Below are 12,215 nucleotides of genomic sequence, written 5' to 3' on the forward strand. Positions count from 1 at the left end.
GTGAAGCCGGTCAACAACTACACCACACCAGTCATCCAACAGACTCCCATTCAGAATGACACACCGAAGCATCCTGGGTCAATGCCCCTGGCAAGGGCACGTCGACAGATCTACCAGGCTAAAAAAAATGGGGACCCGAACCCTCCAAGATCCGCCCACAGTTCCCCAATAGCTGTCCCGCAACCATCCGAGACCCATCCCATAGTCCCACCCCAAGAAGAAAGAAATAATAATAAATTACAATTAATTCCATTCCCCACCCCCAAGAACACCCCAATGCATCAACAACCAAGAAAATGAACCAAAGAGAAAAAAGAAAATTACAAAAGAAAACAACAAACAACAATGCAAGAAAAAAATCAAGGACAACTAAAATCATAACAGCAATGCCAACTGTATATGTTTGAGTGCATGTCTGGCACTATTACATGCGTGTGTCCATGTATGTGTGTATTTGAGTGTGTGTACATGCATGTGTACAAACACCTGCATGGCATCAGCCTCAGGCAAACCGGCATTAGCTGTAAAAACACTGCCCCTCAGTGTCATTCAAACATACTTTTTATTATGTTTTATTTGTACTTTATTTTTGACCATCATTCTATTTCCAGCACAGCGACTCCACTCCAACTTGTCTCCAATTACACAACCCACCCCTCAGCTTCCCTCAGCCCTTCCCACCTATCTCTGCTGGTCACCCTCTTCGGAATTCTACGCAACATATATCTTTCAACTATGCTGTGATTTTCAACGTACAACTACAATCTATCTAATCGAATAGAATCCACAGATTGCGAATTGAAGATGAATAGTTTTACGAAGAGTATTAGTATATTAGTAATTGACTGACCCGGTCTTTCCATATCTCCTAACAGTACTATTCTAGGGTCAATTTTAGATAAATGCTATGCATTTTCAGCCATTCCTGAACCTGAGACCAGAAACAGGCTACCAGAGGGCAATACCAAAATAAATGGTCTATTGATTCTGTATCCTCACAACAAAATCTGCAGAACTTCGATGATTTTATGCCCCAAGTATTCAACATTTTGTTGGTGGCAAGCATTGTATATAATAATTTTAGCTGAAAAGCACGAAGTCTTTAATCTTGCGTCGTTTTCTATATCAACTCATACACCCTGTATCATGGAATCAATGTATCATGAATCATGAATTCATGAATCATGTATCATGAATCATGAATTCATGAATCATGTATCATGAATATCATGAATCAAAAATCTCTTCAACTATTTTCCAATCTGTATGGCACAGTAGTCAACATCCTGGTCTTCAAATGAAACTGGTATACTTTCCTACTTATGCTATTTTTATTCCTCCACCAGTTTTGATCCTTCATATTGGGCAGACAGACCAGTTCCCTACCTCCTCCCGCTGCCACCTGCCTCCTCCATTTTTGGGGTAATGCTGTAATCAGTTGATTGCACTCTTGGATTGAGCAGACCTTCCCGTACAATTCTGATAACTCCATGAAGGACATAACTCCACCATTCCAATTAACAATATAATTTCTGATCAAAATACCCTTTTCAAACATCTTTCCCATAAATACAGGTATTTTATCAACCAGCACATTTGATTTCAGCCATAATAATATATATATTTTCAGGGGGATGTAATTGTAGCCAGCTCTGCAATGCTTGTTTGAAAAAGAGAGATACTTTGAAAAAAGTATCATTTTCAATTAATCGAAAATGAGACATGGCAATCTACACAAAGGCTAAAAGGAAATTTTTAAACAATGGGTGAGCTTTTCTTAGTAATCTACTTGAGAACCATTTAGGGTTCAAGTAAAACTTTTGAATAAGTGAAGCTTTTAGAGAGAGGTTTAGTACTTTTATATTTAATAATCTCAACCCACCCCTTTTCATATTCATTATATAGATAGGCACGCTTTGTTTTGTCTGGTTTAGCATCCCAGATGAAGCTAAATATTTATTGCTCATATGATTTGAAAATGAATCAACAGGAGTAGGCAGCGCCATAAGTGAATAAACTGAGATATGACTAAGGAGTTAAATCAGGGAAATTTTTCCATAAAGAAACAGATATTTACCTCTCCATGGTTGCAGGATCTTGTCTATTTTTACAAGGTTTCTATTGAAATTCATTGTGAAGAGCTTATTTATATCTTTTGTGATATGAATACCGAGAATGTCTCCTTCACCATCTGCCCATTTTATAGGGAAACTGCAGGGTAATGTAAAAGTTGTATTTTTTAAAGATCCAATACGTAATATTGTGCACAATTAGGTTTTAGTCCAGAGAGTACAGAAAAGTTATCTAAATCTTCAATGACATTGCAGGGATCTAGCTTGCGGACTTAATATAAAACTTGAGTCACCAGCATACATGGACACCTTTGTTTTTAAGCCTTGGATTTCTAATCCTCTAATGTTGTTATTGGATCTGATTTTAATAGCAAGTATTTCGATGGCCAGAACAAATAGATATGGTGACAGTGGACACCCTTGTTTAACTCCTCCTGACAATTCAGAACTCTGAGAATTAGACGTTATTTACTATTTTACACCCGGGGTTGCTATACATTACTTTTACCCATTTTATAAAGAGACTCACCAAAATAGAAAAAAAATCCAGGCGTTTATAAATAAAGTCCAGTCTTGCTTTATCAAATGCCTTTTCAAAATCCGTTATAAATACCAGGCCTGGCTTCTTAGATGTTTCATGATAGTTCTATTATTTGTAGTAGTTGTCGTATATTATCTTCAATGTATCGCCCTAATATTTTTTCATCACAACATTGAAGTGTAAGGGGCCTCCAGTTTTTTAGATAGACTGAATCTTTATATTTGCCATCTGGGTCTTGTTGTAAAAGAGAAATTATTGCTGGGGCAGGATGGCGACTGTCCGTCGGCCTTGGGCCCGGGGCCTGAGGAGGCGGCATGAACCATCTCAGGGTCTCCCAGTCCCTACGAACCTTATCGGTCTGCTCCAGAATGTCATCAACCCCTAGGCCAAACGTCAGCCCTGGGGTGATGGGGAGAGTGGCAAATGTGCTCTGGAGATCAGCTGGCAGACGGAATTGGGCAAGCCAGAGATGGCGCCGGGGCGGTAACCACCTGCGCCATGGCCCATCCGTTGGCGCGGGCCACATCCCGCTGGAGCATGGAAAGCAGGCAAAACACCTCCATCGCTTGCCGGAGGAGCTCCTCTGTGCCATCCTGCAGCCGGGACAACAGAGTCTGCAGGTAGGCCTGCAGCAGCATGGCCACATTGGTAAGGTTACCAAGAGAGCAGAGGGACCCATATGTGGCTTTCAAGTACACATCAAAGACTCTGGGGGGTCCCGGCTTTAGTCGCAGATTCCGCCCTATAAATTAGGACCATGGCAGCTATCATGATGTCCATGGTCGGGTACTCCCGGACAAAGAGTGACTCTGCACCCACACCATTACTCGATGGTCCAGTCTCTTCTGTCAGTCGGAAGGGCCCCTTCGCAGAGGCCCAGCAGCTCTCCTGCAAGGCCTCGCGGAACTCAGCGGAGATGGGGACAGATGGAGAGTCATCACTGTCTACCAGTATGATGTCCAGTGTAGTGGCTACCTGAGTAAGTAGTCTCCTCATAGCCTCTCGGGCCGCTGGGGGCAATGAAGCCCTGCTGCCAGTTTTTGATGGCCTGTCAGCCCCGCTCACAGTGGTGAACAGTGCCAGCATCATCCCCCAAGAACAGCCCAGACCACGGAGCAGGGGTCCGACGCCCTGGGAGTGCTAATGTGATGACCCGCTTGGAGGAATAGCAACCCTGTGAGGGATAAATGACCCAGTACCCCTGCAAAAAACAGGGAAGACGCGTGTGGGAAAAGCAGGCAGACAAAAAAACAACAACCAGGTAATGGATTTTTAAAATATATATATATTTATTTTTTTACGCCAACTGCAATCTTACCTAGCCGGTAAAATATCCAAGCAGTAAAAGCAGCACCATATGATGGAGTAACTCCATTAAGGAACTACAAAGTTAGTCTCAACGTAGTGGAAAGCCCACCACGATACTCTTACACACTGCAGGGGAAAGAACAAGAAAAAGAAAAAAAACCTGCCGGGTAATTAGCAGAGTACAACATGTTAAAGCAATTCACAACACACATATCAAAAAAGCCAGTCGGCAAGTTGTGTAAGGTAAATTACAGTTTGTGGCAGCAAGAACCACCACACAAATGGATGCACTAGGAGTCGTAGTGTAACGCTAACGAAACACAAGTACGACAAACCACAGGTGGAAGATACAGATCAACCACGTGCAGCGAGTAGATAACTCAAGAGGAGGTCGCTGGCCATGTGGCCAGCTGCTTCAGGCTTCAAACAGCCAGTGAGTATACTTCCACGCAAGTTATTACACTTACCAGTGACTTACCAAGCGAACTTCAGAAAGTTTTTACCTCAAACCATACGGATGTCTGCAGACAAAATGAAACATGTGTCACGGCCATGGGGTCTATATATAGGGGCGGACCCCAGCCATGACACAAGTGTACACGGGAGTAAATCTGTACATCCTCACCTCAGATATATCCCTCCGCCACGGAGTGATATCAACATATTGGAGTGATCCAATATAGTGAAACATAATTCCATTCCACATCAAGTAACTGATGCGAGCAGTAAAATTAGATTTAAAAAGATAAAAATACACCTTATGGAACAGCGGGCCTGTGAAGCAATACAAACATAGGTAGGTTGGGCAAATTACATTTTTAAATATTTTTTTCTGATAAAAACAAGTTAATTGCATCCGTCGTGGAGCCTAGTTTCATAATATTACCATATGTCCCAGCTGCATGCCGTAGTTACGAAGTAATCACAAACAAAAAACAGGCCTTATTTTAAGGCATTTTTCACCCTGCCAGCTCCTATTAATTCTATTGACCACCGTGGCACCAACTCGCCTTCCGAACATTCTATTCCCAGTATATTGTTCTATGTTACAATGCCTGCTTTGCTATTGTTGGCAATGAGACCTGCCCACGTTGCTGGTAGTTAAAATGTAAAAAACAACAAAAAATAACTCATGGAACTCTGAGGTTGTCCCATTGTAAAAGGGAAATATACGTATGTCTGTCTATTTTGCCAAATATATCACAATGTGTAATTTTTATTTTTTCAAATTGGACACCATTTAAACATGAGAATCTCCTCTTTCTAATTATGTAAGGCTGGGCAGTGTACTCCGTGGTCATCAAACGCTAGCCCCAAAATACCTTTTGCCCTTGGAACGCTGAGCTCCCCCCATTGTTTTCCTTTGGAGAGGCATGCTGGTATATTTCGCCAAATATCTCACAATGTGTATATTTAGATTTTTTCAAGTTGTACACCATTTTAAATCTGGATAATATCCTCTTTCTAATTACATAAGGTTGGGCAGCGAACTCTGCTGTCATCGATCGCTAGACCAGAAATAGTCAGAAGTTGCCATTTTTTCCTACTTCCTCGTTACGCAGACATAAGAAAACTTGCCACCATCGAGGTGCGGATTTTTACTTTCTACACAAGTTATTTTTCAGTTTCGTCCTAAAAACAGATTGTAGTGGTAAAATGAAACGGGATACATTTTTTTGGTGCCATTTAGGCGAAATGGAATTCTAAGTGTCACTCCAATCAAAACAGGCTCTGCGAACATTCGATTCCATTCATTTGCTATGGGCTCACGCTAGTGTTCCAGTTTAGCCAACGTTCTTTCGCCATTTTTCAGCCAGAAAGCTGTAATAACAGTTAGTCAGTAGCTTGTTTGCTAGATAAATACAACTGTCCGGCTAGCTAACTAGGCAGGCTGAGGTACAGTTGAAGTCGGAAGTTTACATACACTTGGAATGGAATCATTAAAACTCGTTTTTCAAACACTCAACAAATTTTTTGTTAACAAACTATAATCTTTGCAAGTCGGTTAGGATATCTACTTTGTGCATGACACAAGTAATTTTTCCAACAATTGTTTACAGACAGATTATTTCACTTATAACTCACGGTATCACAATTCCAGTGGGTCAGAAGTTTAGACCTCCACAAGTCTGGTTCATCCTTGGGAGCAATTTCCAAACACCTGAAGGTACCACGTTCATCTGTACAAATAATAGTATGGAAGTATGAACACCATGGGACCACGCAGCCGTCATACCGCTCAGGAAGGAGCTGCGTTCTGTCTCCTAGAGATGAACGTACTTTGGAGCGAAAAGTGCAAATCAATCCCATAACAACAGCAAAGGACCTTGTGAAGATGCTGGAGGAAACAGGTACAAAAGTATCTATATCCACAGTAAAACGAGTCCTATATCAACATAACCTGAAAGGCCGCTCAGCATGGAAGAAGCCACTGCTACAAAACCTCCATAAAAAAGCCAGACTACAGTTTGCAACTGCACATGGGGACAAAGATCGTACTTTTGGGAGAAATGTCCTCTGGTCTGATGAAACAAAAATAGAACTGTTTGGCCATAATGACCATTGTTATGTTTGGAGGAAAATGGGTTATGCTTGCAAGCCGAAGAACACCATCCCAACCGTGAAGCATTAGGGTGCACTTCACAAAATAGATGGCTGGAAAGGAAAATTATGTGGATATATTGAAGCAACATCACAAATGGACAATGACCACAAGCATACTTCCAAAGTTGTGGCAAAATGGCTTAAGGACAACAAAGTCAAGGTATTGGAGTGGCCATCACAAAGCCCTGACCTTAATCCTATAGAACATTTGTGGGCAGAACTGAAAAAGCATGTACGAGCAAGGAGGCCTACAAACCTGACTCAGTTACACCAGCTCTGTCAGGAGGAATGGGTCAAAATTCAGCCAACTTACTGTGGGGAGGTTGTGGAAGGCTGCCCGAAACGTTTGACCCAAGTTAAGCAATTTAAAGGCAATGCTACAAAATACTAATTGAGTGTATGTAAACTTCCGACCCACTGGGAATGTGATGAAAGAAATAAAAGCTGAAATAAATCCTTTTCGCTACTATTATTCGGACATTTCACATTCTTAAAATAAAGTGGTGATCCTAACTGACCTAAAACAGCAAATTTTTACTAGGATTAAATGTCAGGAATTGTGAAAAACTGAGTGTAAATGTATTTGGCTAAGGTGTATGTAAACTTCCGGCTTCAACTGTATAAGTACAGTAGCTAGCAACTTCAATCGATAAAAACAGCATACATTCTTTATTCCTATTTAACAATATGTATTAAGACTAATAAACCCTGTCTTTCAAAGATAATTCGTAAAAATCCAAATAACTTCACAGATCTTCATTTTAAAGGGTTAAAAAACTGTTTCCCATGCTTGTTCAGTGAACCATAAACAATTAAACCTCTTAGGGATCAAATCCCTTTAGCGGGGTCGATTTGACAACATCCGGTGAAATGGCAGAGCGCCAAATTCAAATTAAATTACTATAAATATTAAACTTTCATGAAATCACACATGCAATACAGCAAATTAAAGCTACACTTATTGTTAATCCAGCCAATGTGTCAAATTTCAAAAAGGCTTTACGGTGAAAGCAAACCATGCTATTATCTGAGGACAGCACCCCATCAAACAAACACAGACAATCATAATTCAACAAGCCAGGCGCGACACAAAACTCAGAAATAAAGATATAATTCATGCCTTACCTTTGACGAGCTTCTTCTGTTGGCAATCCAATATGTCCCATAAACATCACAAATGGTCCTTTTGTTTGATTAATTCCGTCGTTATATTTCCAAAATGTCTATTTATTTGGCGCGTTTGATCCAGAAAAACACAGGTTCCAACTCGCGCAATATGACTACAAAATATCTCATAAATTACCTGTAATCTTTGTCCAAACATTTCAAACAACTTTCCTAATACACCTTTAAGTATTTTTTTACGTAAATAATCAATAAAATTTAAGACGGGATAAACTGTGTTCAATACCGGAGGAAAACAAAGTGGAGCGAGCTTTTCAGGTCACGCGCCTCTAACAAACGGTACACTTCACTCGACCCTCGTTCTGGACAGCTCTACTTCTTCATTACACAAAGGAAAAACATCAACCAATTTCTAAAGACTGTTGACATCCAGTGGAAGCGATAGGAACTGCAAGCAACTGCCTTGGCAATTCTAGATTCCCATTGAAAACACATTGAAAAGAGAGTGACATCAAAAAAACTAAATCCTGGATGGTTTGTCCTCGGGGTTTCGCCTGCCAAATAAGTTCTGTTATACTCACAGACATCATTCAAACAGTTTTAGAACCTTCAGAGTGTTTTCTATCCAAATCTACTAATAATATGCATATCCTAGCTTCTGGGCCTGAGTAGCAGGCAGTTTACTTTGGGCACGCTTTTCATCCGGACGTGAAAATACCGCCCCCTAGCCTGAAGAAGTTTTAAGGATCCGCCCCTCAATTTTCGCCTAAAATGACATACAGGCAGTTAGATTTGGGTAACTCAGGCCCTGAAGTAAGAATATGCATATTCTTGGTACCATTTGAAAGGAAACAATTTGAAGTTTGTGGAAATGTTAAAGGAATGTAGGAGAATATACAACAGATCTGGTAAAAGATAATACAAAGAAAAAACCAAACGCTCTTTCGTATTTTTTTGTACCGTCATTTTGAAATGCAGGAGAAAGGCCATAATGTATTATTCCAACACAGCTGTACTTTAGATGTTGGCCACTAGATGGCAGCAGTGTATGTTCAAAGTTTTAGACTGATCCAATGAACCATTGCATTTCTGTTCAAAATGTTGTATCAAGACAGCCCACATGTGCCTAATTTGTTTATAAATAACGTTTCATGTTCAAAACTGTGCACTCTCCTCAAACAATAGTATGGTATTATTTCACTGTAATAGCTACTGTAAATTGGACAGTGCCATTACACGGGAAATTTTCTTGATACTTACAACCTCATGCTAATCGCATTAACCTATGTTAGCTCAACCGTCCCGTGGAAGGGACACTGATCCCAAAGAAGTTTTAATGAACATGCACCTGTGGAACGGTCATTAAGACACTAACAGTTTAATTAACCTCTCTGGGATATAGGGGGTGCTGTTTCGACTTTGCGAAAATTGATCTCCAAATTAAACTGCCTAGTACTCAATTCTTGCTCGTACAATAATATGCATATTGTACGAGCAAGAATTGAGTACTAGGCAGTTTAATTTGGAGATCAATTTTCGCAAAGTCGAAACAGCACCCCCTATTATTATTGGATAGACAACACTCTCTAGTTTCTATAACCGTTGGAATTATGTCTCTGAGTGAAACAGAACTCATTCTACAGCACTTTTCCTGCCAGGGAGTGAGATTTCAGAAATCTTGGCCCCTGCTCCCAGGTCAGTTCATAAGTCCCTGTGAATGCTATGATGCTACAAACACTGCCTACGCCTTCCTCTAGATGTCAGTAAGCGGGGAGATTTTGAATGGAGTGGATTGCGCAATCCGGGCTCTATAAATAGACCCTGGAGCGGAAAGAACGTCCTTTTCAACAGTGCGCTCGACGCAGAGTGGTCGTCGGACTGGCCTCCTTCCAAGTTTTGGTTTAGCCACTTATATATCGCCGGTCATGTTTTTATTCGTTATAGGTGTTAAAGACATCATAAGGTAGTTAATTTAAACCGTTTTATAGCAATTTATATCCGTTTAGTGCGATTTTGAGGCATTTCTTTGTGACGTACTTTGAAGAGCCGGTCACGTTTCCAGTACATGCCGAACGTTAGTGGCCATTTCGACAGGACGAGGACATCTTTCGACCAAAAGACGATTAGACCGGAGAAAGGATACATTGCCCAAGATTCTGATTGAAGATCAGCTCATAGTAAGAACTATTTTTGATGATAAATCGTTATTCTGTTGAAAAATGTCAAACGCATAAGCCGCCATTTTGTTTTGTGTAGCTTCGCTTGGCGAACCCTGTATTGCACAGTAAGGATAATTTTAGAAATGTAATTCAGCGATTGCATTAAGAACTAATTTGTCTTTCGATTGCTGTCCACCCTATATTTTTTAGTAAAGTTTACGATTAGTTATTCATTACGCCAGATCACTGTCCAAAATGGCGCCCGACATTTTCAGGCTAGTTTTGCTAGTATTGTCATTGTATAACCACGGTTTTTTGTGGCTAAATATGCACATTTTCGAACAAACTCTATATGTATGTTGTAATATGATGTTACAGGAGTGTCATCGGAAGAATTCTGAGAAGGTTAGTGAAAAAATTAATATATTTTGGCGATGATTACGTTATCGCTCTCTTTGGCTTGAATCAATGCTCGGGTAACGTTTGCACATGTGGTATGCTAATATAACGATTTATTGTGTTTTCGCTGTAAAACACTTAGAACATCTGAAATATTGTCTGAATTCACAAGATCTGTGTCTTTCCATTGCTGTGAGCTGTGTATTTTTAAGAAATGTTTTATGATTAGTAATTAGGTAATACACGTTGCTCGCTGTATTTATTCTAGTCGAGTTGTGATGGTGGGTGCAATTGTAAACTATGATTTCTACTTGAAATATGCAAATTCTTCTAACAAAACCTATCCTATACAATAAATATGTTATCAGACTGTCATCTGATGGGTTTTTTTCTTGGTTAGTGGCTATCAATATCTTTATTTGGCCGAATTGGTGATAGCTACTGGTGGAGAGAAAAAATGGTGGACAAAGAAAAATGGTGTCTTTTGCTAACGTGGTTAGCTAATAGATTTACATATTTTGTCTTCCCTGTAAAACATTTTAAAAATCTGAAATGGTGGCTTTATTCACAAGATCTGTATCTTTCATTTGGTGTCTTGGACTTGTGATTTAATGATATTTACATTTTTACATGCTACTATTTAATTGTGACGCGATGCTAATCAGTGAGGGGGGGGTTGGGGGTGCTTGTCAGTTGGGACGCTAGCGTCCCAACTATCCCAGAGAAGTTAAACGGTAGGCAATTAAGGTCACAATTATGAAAACTTAGGCATCTTTAGTGTCCTTTCTACTGACTCTGAAAAACACCAAAAGAAAGATGCCCAGGGTCCTTGCTCATCTGCGTGAACGTGCCTTAGGCATGCTGCAAGGAGGCATGAGGACTGCAGATGTGGCCAGGGCAATAAATTGCAATGTCCGTACTGTGAGAAGCCTAAGACAGCGCTACAGGGAGACAGGACGGACAGCTGATCGTCCTCGCAGTGGCAGACCACGTTTAACAACATCTGCACAGGATCAGTACATCCGAACATCACACCTGCGGGACAGGTACAGGATGGCAACAACAACTGGCCAAGTTACACCAGGAACGCACAATCCCTCCATCAGTGCTCAGACTGTCCGCAATAGGCTGAGAGAGGCTGGACAGAGGGCTTGTAGGCCTGTTGTAGGCAGGTCCTCACCAGACATCACTGGCAACAACGTTGCCTATGGGTACAAACCCACCGTTGCTGGACCAGACAGGACTGGCAAAAAGTGCTCTTCACTGACGAGTCGCAGTTTTGTCTCACCAGGGGTGATGGTCAGATTCACGTTTATCGTCGAAGGAATGTGCGTTACACCGAGGCCTGTACTCTGGAGGGGGATCGATTTGGAGGTGGAGGGTCCGTCATAGTCTGGGGCGGTGTGTCACAGCATCATCAGACTGAGCTTGTTGTCATTGCAGGCAATCTCAACGCTGTGCATTACAGGGAAGACATCCTCCTCCCTCATGTGGTACCCTTCCTGCAGGCTCATCTTGACAAGACCCTCCAGCATAACAATGCCACCAGCCATACTGCTCGTTCTGTGCATGATTTCCTGCAAGACAGGAATGTCAGTGTTCTGCCATGGCCAGCATAGGTCCTGGATCTCAATCCCATTGAGCACATCTGGGACCTGTTGGATCGGTGGGTGAGGGCTATGGCCATTCCCCCCAGAAATGTCCGGGAACTTGCAGATTCCTTGGTGGAAGAGTGGGGTAACATCTCACAGCAAGAACTGGCAAATATGGTGCAGTCCATGAGGAGGAGATGCACTGCAGTACTTAATGCAACTGGTGGCCACACCAGATACCGACTGTTACTTTTGATTTGGATCCCCCCCCCTTTTTTTCAGGGACACATTATTCAATTTCTGTTAATCACATGTCTGTGGAACTTGTTCAGTTTTTGTCTCAGTTGTTGAATCTTGTTATGTCCATACAGATATTTACATGTTAAGTTTACTGAAAATAAACGCAGTTGACAGT

This window comes from Salvelinus namaycush, chromosome 2, assembly GCF_016432855.1.
Source record: "Salvelinus namaycush isolate Seneca chromosome 2, SaNama_1.0, whole genome shotgun sequence".
Lineage (NCBI taxonomy): Eukaryota > Metazoa > Chordata > Actinopteri > Salmoniformes > Salmonidae > Salvelinus > Salvelinus namaycush.